The sequence below is a fragment of the Gopherus evgoodei genome, chromosome 2 (genome assembly GCF_007399415.2).
Source record: "Gopherus evgoodei ecotype Sinaloan lineage chromosome 2, rGopEvg1_v1.p, whole genome shotgun sequence".
In the NCBI taxonomy this organism is placed as follows: Eukaryota; Metazoa; Chordata; order Testudines; family Testudinidae; genus Gopherus; species Gopherus evgoodei.
The window spans coordinates 143066667-143080838 of NC_044323.1; positions in this window are offsets into that span (position 1 = coordinate 143066667).

Here is a 14172-nt window from a genome sequence, read left to right on the forward strand (position 1 = left end):
CAACCAACCAACCAACAACAAAAGCTAAGAGGGGATATAATTGATCTCTATAAATTGTGGGGTAAATACCAGGAAGGGGTAAGAGCTATTTAAGTTAAAGGACAGCACTGGCCCAAGAACAAATGTATTTAAACTGGTCTTGAACAAATTTGGCCTGAAAATTAGAAGAAAGTTTCTAACCTTCTGAGGTTATGGAACAGCCTCCTGATAGGTGTTGGGGAACACAACTTAAGTAATTTTGAGAGAGATCTGGACAAATTGATTAGAGCAATTGTATGATGGGGTTGCATCTGATGGGGGCAGGTATCAACAGCCCAAGGGCTGAGTTTTGTTTGACATCTTATGTTTCAAATAAGGGCTTATTAGGTTTATTATTAATAATCCTGTTTCAGGGTTTCAGATGGTCAGGAAAGGATTCTTCCCTGCAGGGATCAAGAAGAGATTTTTCCCTCCCCCAGAATTGCTTTTTTCCCCATTTCCTTCCTCTGAATCACCGGAGGTGGCCATGGCTAGAGATGGGGCACTGGACAAGGAGGGTCAGTGCTCTGAGGTGGCATTGAAGTTCTCTCTGTCTCAGGTGCTTGGCTGACTTTCTCTGTCACATGCTCAAGATCTAACTGATTTTCTTCCCAACCCCACATTTGGCATTTTCCCCAAGGTCAGATTGGCAGTAACCTTGGGGTTTTTTCACCTTTCACTGAAGTGGGGGTCACTTGCCAGGATTATCTGGGTATTCATAGACTCTAGGACTGGAAGGGACCTCGAGAGGTCATCGAGTGCAGTCCTCTGTCCTCACGGAAGGACCAAATACTGTCTAGACCATCCCTGAGAGACATTATCTCAATTACACTGGTCTACAATTTTTGAGAAGTCTTCCGCTTCAGAGATAAAATGTGATATTTATTATGTATTTTGATGTGCTGAATTCAATTTTGACAATTAAAACAACTGATTGGCTACTGTTTCTAAGATATTTAAGTTTTTACATTTTATGTCTATGTATATTGTGTAGATAGTAGAGTAAATTGTAAACCTAGGTCTTTTCATGTGTTTATGGTTGCTTTACAGGATAATATTTCACCTGTCCTGTTTATGTAACACTTTAAAAATCAGCAAAAGGGTTATATAAATAAAATTGATTATGAAACAAAAGGCAAAAAACTATTATGTACATAGTTTAGTCCTATTCAGTGTCTACTCGGCGCTTCTTGGCTTGTCTCTTGTATTCATTAAATGGACCATCTCTTGTCACTGTCCAGCAACAGTCTGCAAGCATTGATGGGCTCCATTTGCCCTGATAGCCTGCCAGGAGATTCCACTGCTGTAGTCTGGAGCCCAACAGCTCTGCCTTACTCTTGGGTAGTTCCAAATCCCTGACAAGGTCATTGAGTTCACCTTGTGTTATGAGGTGTGGTTCAGAGGAGGAGGATGGGAGAAAATGTGGGTCCTGTGACATTGATGGTTCAGGACCAGAAGTTTCATCCTCTTCCTCTTCCTCGTCTAACTCAAGTGAGAATGATTCTGGTGCATCAGGAACCGGCAGTCCTGCTCCGTGAGGTACTGGGCGTATAGCTGATGGAATGTTTGGATAATGCACAGTCCACTTTTTCTTCTTTAACACACCTTTCCCAACTGGAGGCACCGTGCAGAAGTAACAATTGCTGGTATGATCTGTTGGCTCTCTCCAAATCATTGGCACTGCAAAAGGCATAGATTTCCTTTTCCTGTTCAACCACTGGCGAAGATTTGTTGCACAAGTGTTGCAGCATATGTGTGGGGCCCACCTCTTGTCCTGATCTCCAATTTTGCAGCCAAAAGAAAGGTGATAGGCTTTCTTAATCAGAGTGGTTAGACTGCGCTTTTGTGATGCAAAAGTCACTTCACCACAAACGTAGCAGAAGTTATCTGCACTGTTCACACAAGTACGAGGCATCTCTGCTCACTTTGGCTAAACAGAAATGTGTCCCTTTGCAAAATCACTGACAAAGAAGAGAGCACGACACTGTATGATTTCTAGAGCTGATATAGGGCAATTTGTTCAGCAGAGTGATGTAAGCTACCTTATGATTGCATCATCCATGACTTCTAGGAAGAACATGATGCAATTCATATCATGTATGATGCAATACCAGCTTCAGATTGCATCATTCATTGTTTTGCCTCAAAAGCAAGTACTGTCCAAACCCAGTCATAGATTTATTCATAGATCCAGTCAAATATGTTTTTTAGTCATTTCTGGTTTAAATTGAGATCCTTTCCCTTTAAAACTCACTTATCCTCCGCCATTCCCAAGTCAAGGGTCGTATATACTGACCCAATAGCATATCTTGAAAATTAGAGCCAATCAACAATTTTAAGCATCATTTTCTTTCTCAGTGACCCAGAATTAGTAAAGTTGGACTACATTTATTTTAGAAGCATTTTGGGTGTAGAGCAGTGTTATTTCTCTGCCACTGCAGGGTCCTTGGGCATTGGTGCACCTCAATCCCTCCTATTCTCTGCCTGTGGCACATATTCTAATCTAATGTAGCAGGTGCTGGGTGGTGTTGGTGGCCTGTTATATAGAGGAGATCAGATTAGATCATTTGGTAGTCCCTTCTAGCCTTAAACTGTATGATAATATTTGCAAATATTGTCTGTTACAGCTATAGCCCTACTCCATTTTGTTTCTTACAGCTGTCCCCATACTCCATTTTGTTTTTGTTCTCCTCCTGTGGCCGCCCCTCCCTGGCTGTTAAGTTGTTTACCAGGGCCACTGCCCTTCTCAAAGGGAGGGCCCCTTAAGTTGTTTACCAAGAGCCATTGCCCTTCTCAAAGGGATGGCCACTTGTGCTGCATGCTAAGTGGGACCACTGCCCTGTTCAAAGAGTTGGTCCTGTTATCACCTTGTTAAACCTGGGCTTTGTGTAGGGTAGGCAATGTCCAGAGCTGCAAGACCTAATGTGTTTTTAAGATCTTGGGCATGAGTCATAGGCCTCAAGTGCTTTTGAGTCCTGAGGTGTGAACTCACACCTATTGTTCAGGACTCTGCGCAGGTACGTCTCTGTACTCACCTGCAGTTTTTCCCTGTGTCTCCTCCCCTGTGACAGAGGGAGCCTATCAGGATTACTGGCAGGAAACTGCCTGAGTCTGCCTTTAAAAACAGGCATTTTTAAAACAAACATCGGAAAGGTTCCAGCATTGCTGACTGGTCTGATTAGGCAGAGGTTCTGGGGGGTCCTTTCTCTGCTCTCGTTTTATTTTTGAGCGTACCCCCATTTTTTAACCCCCCCACGAAGAACGAATTGCTGCCTGAGAGATCTCCTGATTATCGAGACCATACCGAGCCCTCCTTGCTTCTTCTGATGTTGTTGCTTCTGCCTTTGCTGCTACCTTGGGGACTGGTAAGAATCCCTCTGTGAAACTTTCTATACTTTTATTTTATTATTTTAGCTGCTGGCTCTGTTTCCCCAGCACACAGACTCAAGCTAAACCTTGGTCTATGTCTTAAAACCTCTCTTAAACTCCGCGGCGCTTTGCCGCTAGTATAAGTTTGTGCCACCGCTAAGCTCTGCTCCTGTGGGCTTTGCTTCGGGGCTCACTGCTTTCAGCCATATCCACTGCTGCAGCCACCATCCCTTGGCTTCCTTGGGGGGCTGCCTTGGAAGCTGTATCCTGGGCACATATTACTCTGCCCTCTATGATCTCCCCATAGCATAAGGTGCACCATAGGTTTTGCTTTTTAGTTTAGTTTAGTTTAGCTAAGATTGTAGCACTTGTAAGTTTCACCTGCCTTGCTGTAGTTGCTGTTTTGTTGCTCCGTATAGTTGCTTGTTATAGTTTGCTTAGAATTGTGATGTTTGTTGTTTTGCCTAGTCGTTGGTTAAGATAGATTTAAAAAAGCCATTGCCTGGTCGTATTCTGTACCTGTTTTGTTACTTTGTATAAGCTGCATGTCATTTTATATAAATTTGATTAAGTTAGATGATAGATAAGGTTTTTGCTGTTTGAATTCGTCTTCCCGCTGTCCCAATCTCTCCCTGAACTTTCCCGTGTCTGTTTTTCCACCACTCCAATCTCCCCTCTGTGTACTTCCCCGTGTCTCCCTGTTGTAACCCCTTGCTGCTTCTCCCCCGTGTAACCTCCCAAACCCTTTGCCGCTTCTCTCCTTTTTTTTTTTTGAGGTGTCCCTCCAGCCCTTCCTTACACCTCTCTGCTGCCTCTCCCTATATCCCCTGTGTTCATGCTCCCGCGTCTCCGCTGCCCCTCCCCTACCGAAGATCACCATCACATTGCTCCATTTGTCTTCACCCCGCTGCTCCGCAACTTCCCTGAAGTGCTCTCCACTGCTGCAACCTGTTTCTTCTCTCAGCCGTCTCCCCCATTCTCCACGTGCCTTCCCATCGCTTGCACGTTCAGGACCCTCCCCTCTTGCTGCTCCCAGAGTCCCCTTAAGTGTGCTCCAGCTGCTCTTGTCTCCCGTACTTCCAGCCCGCAGGCTCCTGAAGACTGCTCTGGGCTTCACCCCACAGGGCTTCAGGGTCTCTCGCTGCTTGCAGCTGCACTCTCCTCTCATCAGTTGCCACTGATCATTCACTCCCCTCCCCACTCCTGTTTCTTGACTCAGTCTTTAGGTACACTCTTGCAGATTATCTGCTATTACAACCTCACAAATTAAGTCATTAATTTTCTTCTATGCTGTTACATTGCATAATTTCACTTATCATTGCACTGTGAGTCACATCTTATTTGTGGTTATAACACCCCATTGGTCGCCTCCACTTTTCTGATATACTTTGTATTTGCATTGATGCCACTGTGTTACATTATATATATAGCTATTAACCACTTAATGCATTCTATCTGAGATTGTTGACCATTTCATATAGAAGCTATCATTTTACTTTGCATTTCTTTTTGGTACATTTTGCATTCCACACTGTATCTAGAGTTGTTCCTATATAGTCACATCTTATTTGTGGTTATAACACCCCATTGGTCGCCTCCACTTTTCTGATATACTTTGTATTTGCATTGATGCCACTGTGTTACATTATATATATAGCTATTAACCACTTAATGCGTTCTGTCTGAGATTGTTGACCATTTCATATAGAAGCTATCATTTTACTTTGCATTTCTTTTTGGTACATTTTGCATTCCACACTGTATCTAGAGTTGTTCCTATATAAAGTTGAGTTGCTTATTGACTGTACTGTATCCCATTGTGCTGAACCCCATTTACTGCACCCCACTGTTAGAACTCCCTATACTGTTCAATAAGAAGAACCCCCCCCCCATCATTGTCTATTGTAAATATCCTATACACCCCATCCCATCGTATTTCATTGTTAAATTCCCACCACTTCCCTTTTCCTTTAATAAAGAAATTAATTGGCACCCCACCTGTGTGGTAATTGCTGCCCAAGATCCCATATACCTGCGGGCAGGGACAAATATAAACAAGAATACTAAGTAACTTGTTTCCTCCACAGTGGAGGAACACAGACACTGAGGAAGATGGGAACAGGACAAAGTCTGCTATCCTCCTTTCACAACCACATCAAAAGCCATTGCTGGGGTACTGCTCCTTGGCTCTGGGTCTAGCAGCCTCCTTCCCCTTAGGCTTCACATTTTTCTCCTTCATGCAGTGTCCTGTGAAAATCAGCAACTCCTCAGCCACTCCAGCAAACTATAACCATTAGTCAGATCAGAAAGCCAGGGCCTCCACAGAGTCAGTAGTAGAGCTGTGTGAATAATGGATTTTTTTATTGTATTGTATTTTATTTATTTATTTTTGGTTTTGGGCAACTCAGAAAAAAAATAAAGAAAATAGGTTTAGAATGATCAACAATTTAAAAAAATGGTGTCAGTCAGAACAAATCCATTTAATATGTTTCATGGCAATTTTATGTTGTTCTAGTTTTTTAATCAAAATGTTTTAATCAAATACCTTACAGAAGATTCAGAATGTTACATCAGCCCTATAACCTTTATGAACCAAAGTTATCATCTCATTTTAAAAAAAAAGTTAGTTTGACAGGATATATTATAAACAGATGGTAGCTTCTCCATAGTTCAGGTTTAGACCAGCTTCTATTATTAAACTCTATTTTTTACACACACACACCCACACACACCCACACCCACACCCCCCACCACACACACACACCCTTTATAACTAATGTTTAGGAAGTTCATTTGCCCTGATAACTGCCAAAAATAGAATATTTCTTCACTGTAAGGAGAACATTTGTTAAACTGTTTATGAGTTACAGGTCATTAACAATTATCCTACCTTGTAATTTTGACTTCTTATAATCTCTCCTTCTAGTTCAGATAGAGCTTGCTACTGTCCTTAAATTCTGCTAAATACCGCCCATGTTCTGTAATGAATACATATAAGCAGTTCTGCCAATTGTCACAATATTTTGTAGTTTTCTTAAATTCTCTGACTCATAATTACATGAGAATTTCAGCTTTCATTAAAAAAATTAAAATAAAATAATAAAAAAAATCTCCAGCCCTCATCATTGCAGAGGAAAGTTTTAAAACATTCATCCTCAAAATTCCAAAACAAGAAGGCAAATAAACAGAACTCACAATTTATTAAGATTTTAAACAATAAGATTTTAGCCAGTCCCATGATTTTAGGATGTTTGACTCAATTTTTTATTTTTGAATATGAAAACTTTCTTCTCAAATACAAAGCTTTGAATATTGTATCATAACACAGAAATCTTGACTGACCCAAAAATAAATATGGTTCTTTCATTAGTAAAGTAAGTGCAACACAAAACCCTGCCAAAAGAAACAACTTATATATGTACTTGTGCAACACTGACCAGCTACAAACGCCAGGCTGCATGCATATATGCTTTCACAACAAATTGATATTGACATCCACCTTTCATATTAAATTACCATGAGAAAAACCAGTTACAAGAAATTTGTCACCAACCATATTACTGTCAATTGATAATATATTAACTGATATTTCCAATTAAAAAAATATTTAATATTGAAATCAAGGGAAATAACAACACATTAAAGAAACAAACAATCCATCAACTGGTTGGAAGTAACATTGTTATGTTATGATGGAATATACATTCATCTACACGTGATAAGAATAATGTGTTTATTATGTGGGAGTGCAAAGATTTATGAGTTCCTTAACTATTAATTTCCTTGGTTTTGAGTGCTTGGGCGGTGTAAATAATGAGACAGTTAAGTATATTTTTGTCAGTTAGGAACCTTGACTGCTTTTTTTTTTAATTCTTCTTTTTTATTAATTAATTAATTAATTTATTTATTTTTGCAAGAGGCCTATTGGCACTGAATTGTTTTTATTTCCTCATCTTGGAATCTACTTAAGCTACTTAAACTGTTGCATTCACACACCCTGACAGAACCTCAGAAGAAAATGAGTCCATAAATATTTCAGAATTACTGAACTCAAATGCTATTTTTAAAAGTGTTAACTATCAAGACACATGTACCATTTACCAAGGAATTAACTATCTATTGTTTCTCTTGTCTTCCCATCTGTAGCGAGGGGGCCTCACTCCCCGCCGCGCCTGAGAGGAATAGGCCAGAACAGGTGTGGCAATGGGTGGAGCCACCGCTGCCTGTCCCCGCCCACCAGAAGTCAAGGGGTGGGACAGGAAGTCCAAGGCCACCGCCGCCTGTCCCTGCCCCCCGGAAGTCAAGGGGCGGGACAGGAAGTATAAAAGCCCAGCCCCAGTGCTCAGTTGAGAGGAGGCTGCCAGAGAAGGCAGACGCTGGGGCCCGAGCTCCCGCTGGGCCCAGCCTACCCCATGCTCGATACCCGGAAGAGCACTGGCCGGACCTACCCCGTGCCCGGCACCCAGACGAGTTGCCTGAGCTTCCTGACGGCCAGCCTTCGGAGGAGCTGTCATAACCTCCCAACGCCCCGTACCCAGAGGAGTGGACTGGACCTCCCAATGCTCAGTACCCGGAGGAGTGGACTGGACCTCCCAATGCCCAATCCCCAGATGAGTGGACTGGACCTCCCGACGCTCGGTATCCTGAGGAACCCATGGTCTGGGACCCACTGGACGATGCTAGCGGATGGCAAGTACCCAGTGAGGGGAAGGTTGGAAGTGGCCCGGGAGCAGCCAACTCCAGTCAGGCTGCAGACTCACCTGAGCCGATGTCAGTGTGTTTCGGTCAGGATCCCCCACTGACCGCCAGCGGTGTTGACTGCTACTAGGGCCACGGGCTGGAACGCAGTGGAGTGGGAGGGCCTGCCTTCCCCCTGCCACCCCTTCAAGGGTGGCAGACTCCCCCTCCTCCCTGGCCTGAGGAGGTCATTCCTGGTGTTTGTTGGCTCAGACCTGCAACCAAGGGCCTGAGCCCCCTGTTAACTGTTTGCCTGCTTGTTCAGCCCTGCAAACAAGGGCCTGAGCCCCTATTAACTGTGCCTGTCTGCTCAGCCCTGCAACCAAGGGCCTGAGCCCTTGTTAACTGTTTGCTTGTTTGCTCAGCCCTGCAGCAGAGGACCTGAGCCACCTGTTGACTGTTTGCTTGTCTGCTCAGCCCTGCAACAAAGGGCCTGAGCCACCTGCTAACTGTGTCTGTTTGCTCAGCCTTGCCGCAAATCATCCGAGCCCTAAGTGACAGTGGGCGGCCGCCCAGCCCCAAAGCAAGGGGCGGGCCCCGGGCCAACAGAATGCAGTAAGCTGGTGTGGCTCCCCCCTGCCTTCAAGGAGGGTTGAGCCCCAGCTCCGCTCTGCTACACCATCCCCATGTTTAAGACACATGTAGGTAAATGAGTGTTAGTCAATAGGAATCTAAGTTAGTATAGTTTGTGTGCTTAATGGACTAGGAGGTGCTGTAAATTATACAAACTTTATGGCTTGTCTACTCAGGAAAGTTTCTGCTCAGTAAAGCAGCTTTCTATGTTGTAACTCTCTATGTGTACACACTGCCAAGTCACTTAGTGCAAAGAAACTGTGCAATTGCAGTGCTGTAAAAAAAAACAACAAAACCCCCCAACAAAACACAAGAAGCATACAGCTTTCTGTGCTGGGGCTACAGAGCCGCGGTGTCAGTGTAGGCACACTGGTTGATTATAAATCAACAATTTTCCTCCAGGAGTTGTCCCACAATGCCTGTCATCACCTCTCTGGTCATCAGTTTGAACTCTACTGCCCTACCCTCAGGTGACCAACCATGAGCCCCACCCCTTTAATTCCTTGGAAATTTTAAAAGTCCCCTTCCTGTTTGCTTGGTGATCCATGCAGTGGTTTCAGCACATCCTTCCAGGTGACTAAGCCTGCTCCATGCACCAGGAGATCCCTTGCTTGGAGCAATGCCGAGCCGCTGGACTTCATCAGCATTTGCAGAAAGGAGACTATCCAGTCCCAGCTGTGCTCCAGCCATAGTAATTATGATACCTACGGACAGATTTCAAGACTCATGATAGAAAGGGGCCATGACCGGGACACACTGCAGTGAAGGGTCAAAATGAAAGAGTTGCAGAACACCTACCACAAGGCACAGGAGGCAAACCACCACTGTGGTGCTGCGCCCACAAGCTGCCAGTTCTACAAAGAGCTGAATGCAATACTCGGTGCCAACCCCACCTCCACTGCAAAGGTCACTGTGGATACTTCAGTGGCTTGTGTGCTGGTTGAGGGTGGACTAAGCCAGGAGGAGGAAATCTTGGACGAGGATGTGGAGGTAGAGGATGACTTGGAGGTCAGAGATGCATGCAGCCAGGAACTCTTCTCTTCACGGGAGGAGGCTAGCCAGTCACAGCTGTCGGAGCTTGGTGAAGCACAAACAGGAGAGGAGGCCTCTGGTAAGTGGCTTTGATTTTGGGAATCAGTGAAGTGAGTTGTTGGGGGCAGGAGGGTTGCAGAAAGCAAGCTTGTGTCTGTATGATGCGCTTACCACCACATGCCTGGTCTGAGCGGTGGAACAGGCTGTTGATTGACTCCCTCACTTCACAAGAATCTGCCTCAGAGATCTCCATGAAACTCTCATGGAGATACTGGGCAATTCACTGCCACACATTCTTTGGCAAAGCTGCTTTGTTTCTTGCCCCATCAAGGGTAACTTTCCAGCACCACTCTGCCGTCAATGAAGGGGTAACCATCGCTGCACATGGACAAGCCGTATAAGGGCCAGTGCAGAAGCCGCAGTCTTGGAGAAGACCCGCCCTTGATTCCCTGCCCACCCTCAGCAGCAAGATATCTTCCATAATAAACACAGTTTGTGGAAAATGTGAGGACAGGAATGATTATAAGCTCCTCCACCCCCAGTGATGGCTCTCTCCAAGAGCCACATGCCTAGTATACAGTACGGTCCTGGAAATGATTTCCCTGCCCCTGTGGTTACTCACTATTTGTGTGTGTGTGTGCACGGGGGGTCTTATGGCTCATGTGTGCTTGCCTGGGGTCAGCCAGTTAGTGACATGGTATGTGAATAGTTTTAAAATCGCTGGATCAGTGGTCTTTGTATTGCAAACAATACTGCTTCTGTAAAATGTTGCATTTTGGCTTCACAGATATGACCTTGGGAGCCCAGCCTCCCTCTTTGTTATCGTTAGCTGAACAGCTGCACAGAATTAGAAAGCAGCCACAAAGAAATAAAGAGGACTTTCTGCGTGAGGTCATGATGCACTCTGTGGCTGAAAAAACAAGAATTGAAGGAGTGGGGGGACAGCAAGAAGAAAGACCAAAAGGAGAATGCGGCATGCAAGAATGAAGCCATGGGGCATCCCTTAAAGGTTATGGAGTGCCAAGCTGACAAGCTCCACATGCTACTAGCACTGCAAACTGAGCAGCTCCATGCCCACCCTCCCCTCAGCAGCTGTTTCAAAACTCTTTCCCACGCACTACCCAGACACCGCTAACAAACTTTTATCAACTTCCTGGCTCCAGTCTTTATTCGCTGCATTCCCCTCCTGTCCTGCCATGTCACAGTCCAGCTACAGTACCCACTGCACTAAACACCCGTCCCTCTGCAGTTTAGCCCTGCTGAAGTACAGTCCCCACTGCACTGTACTCCAAAGGACAAGGCTGCATATGATACCTGGACATACACAAATTTTTAACCATCCCAGGACCCCTCCTCCCTTTCCCTACCCCCTACAGTGCTGATGGGTTGTTTTTTTTGGTTTGGTTGGTTTTTTGGGGGGTCTCTCTCCTCCTATTTTTTTTTAAATAAAACAATTGTTTTGGTTTGAAAGCAATCTTTATTCCATTAATTGAAAGCAAATAGAGCCCTGCAAAGCAACAGGCGGTTTTCTTAAACCTTCACAGTGCATCATCTGCACCAATTACAATCACTTCCTAGGATTGGAAGCACTGCACTCTCAAACACAGCATCAAATATTAGTGGCTTTCAGCTTCAAATTGCTTTCTCAAGGCAACCCCGATGCTTATGGCCCTGTGTTGTGCCCCTCTAATAGCCTTGGTCTCTGGCTGTTCAGATGCATCCTCCAGCCACTGAGACTCAGCGGTCCAGCCCTGAATAAAGCTTTCACCCTTCCCTACACAAATATTATGGAGTGTACAGTACACAACTATAAGCATAGGAATATTGTCATTGGCCAAGTCCAGCCTCCCATAAAGGCAGTGCCAGCGGGCCTTTAAATAGCCAAAAGCACACTCAACAGTGATTCTGCACTTGCTTAGCCTGTTGTTGAACTGCTCCTTGCTGCTGTCAAGATTCCCTGTGTATGGCTTCATAAGCCACGGCATTAAGGGGTAGGCAGGGTCTCCCAGGATCACAATGGGCATTTTTGACTTCCCCTTCGGTGATCTTCTGGTCCAGGAAGAAAGTCCCTGTTTGCAGCTTCCTGAACAGGCCAGTGTTCTGAAAGATGCATGTGTCATGCACCTTTCTGGACCAGCCTGTGTTAATGTCCATGAAACGCCCACGGTGATCCACAAGCACCTGGAGAACCATAGAGAAATACCCCTTCCAATTAATGTACTCAGTGGCTAGATGGTTTGGTGCCAGAATTGGAATGTGTGCGTCATCTACCGTGCCTCTGCAATTAGGGAAGCCCATTTGTGCAAAGCCATCCACAATGTCACACACGTTACCCAGAGTCACGGTCTTTTGGAGCAGGATGTGATTAATAGCCCTGCACACTTCCATCAACAGACGTCCAATGATTGACTTTCCCACTCCGAACTGGTTAGTGACCAATCGGTAGCAGTCTGGAATAGCAAGCTTCCACAGGGCAATTGCCACACGCTTCTCCAATGACAGGGTAGCTCTCATTCTCGAGTCCTTGTGCCACAGGGTTGGGGCGAGCTCATCACACTGTCCCATGAATGTGGCTTTCCTCATTCAAAAGTTCTTCAGCCATTGCTCGTCATCCCAGACATGCATGATGATGTGATCCCACCACTCAGTGCTTGTTTTCAGAGCCCAAAAGCAGTGTTAAATTGTGGTCTGCACCTCCATGAATGCTACAAGCAATTTCGTGTCGTAGCTACTATGCGTGGCAATATCAATGTCAAACTTCTCTTGCCTTTGCAGTTTAAGGAATAACTCCACTGCCACTTGTGATGTTGTCATAAACAGATAGCTAAGGGTTAATGTTCTTTTACCTGGAAAGGAGTAACCTGAAACACCTGACCAGAGGACCAATCAGGAAACAAGACTTTTTCAAATCTGGGTGGAGGGAAGTTTGTGTGTGAGTCCTTTGTCTTCTGCCTGTACTCTCTCTCGGCTATGAGAGGATTTCTGTCTCCTGTTTTCTAATCTTCTGTTTCCAAGTTGTAAGTACAAAGATAGGAAGACCATAGGTTTGGTTTTTTGTATTTACATGTGTGTAGTTGCTGGAATGTGTTAAATTGTATTCTTTGTGGATAAGGCTGTTTATTCATATTTCTTTTAAGCAATTGACCCTGTATTTGTCACCTTAATACAGAGAGACCATTTTTATGTATTTTTCTTTCTTTTTACATAAAGCTTTCTTTTTAAGACCTGTTGGAGTTTTTCTTTAGTGGGGAACTCCAGGGAATTGAGTCTGTAGCTCACCAGGGAGTTGGTGGGAGGAAGAAGTCAGGGGGAAATCTGTGTGTGTTAGATTTACTAGCCTGACTTTGCATACCCTCTGGGTGAAGAGGGAAGTGCTTGTGTTTCCAGGACTGGAAATAGGAGAGGGTGGAGTCCCTCTGTTTAGATTCACAGAGCTTGCTTCTGTGTATCTCTCCAGGAACCCAGGGAGGGAACACCTGGAAGGGAGAAGGGGGGGGAAATGTTTTATTCCTCTTTGTTGTAAGACTCAAGGAATTTGGGTCTTGGGGGCCCCAGGGAAGGTTGTTGGGGGGACCAGAGTGCCCCAAAACACTCTAATTTTTTGAGTGGTGGCAGCTTTACCAGGTCCAAGCTGGTAACTAAGCTTGGAGGTTTTCATGCTAACCCCCATATTTTGGATGCTAAGGTCCAAATCTGGGAATAGGTTATGACATGGTGTGCAGTGGTGAGATAGATAGAATCCAGAAGCCAGTAGGAATATTATATTTTTCTTTTCTCTGCTAGAGGCTTTTTAGCGCTGAGGGTTTGGTTTTAAAAGGAACCAGAGAGAATTTTTTTTTCTGCTCTCTCTGGCAGTTGTGGCTTGCATATTAAGCATGGAACCATTAAGGAACTATTAAGGGTCTTTTGTCACACATAGCACTCCCATTGTGAGACAAGTATCCAGCAATACACATGCAAATAAAGTGGTTTTTCTGGTTTACTTTACATTTAAAAGATTAGCTAGAGGAAGAAAGGGAAAAAGGTACTGTTGCTAGGCAGACCCCAGGAGGCAACAGAGAAACTGCAGTTCAGACAACAAACACTGGAGGGCACCCCAACACAAGAAAACAGGATGTCACGAAAACGAGACGCAGTACAGCTCGAAGCAATGGAAAAACACATAGAACTGCTCAGAACACAAATGGCCAGAGATGAGGCAACTCACAAACAAGAGATGGAAAGGCTACAAAAAGAACAAGATTCCAAAAATGCAGCCCACCACAGGAAACAAGAAGAAGAAGAGGCAGCCTACAAAAGAGAGCAAGCAGCCAAAGATGCAGACCACCATAAACAACTGGAACTCCAGAGGGAAACCCACCGACAGGCCATGGAATTAGAAAAGGCTAAGCAACAGGCTCCAGCCAATCCTAACAACCCTTCGCCAATTATTGTTCCACATCA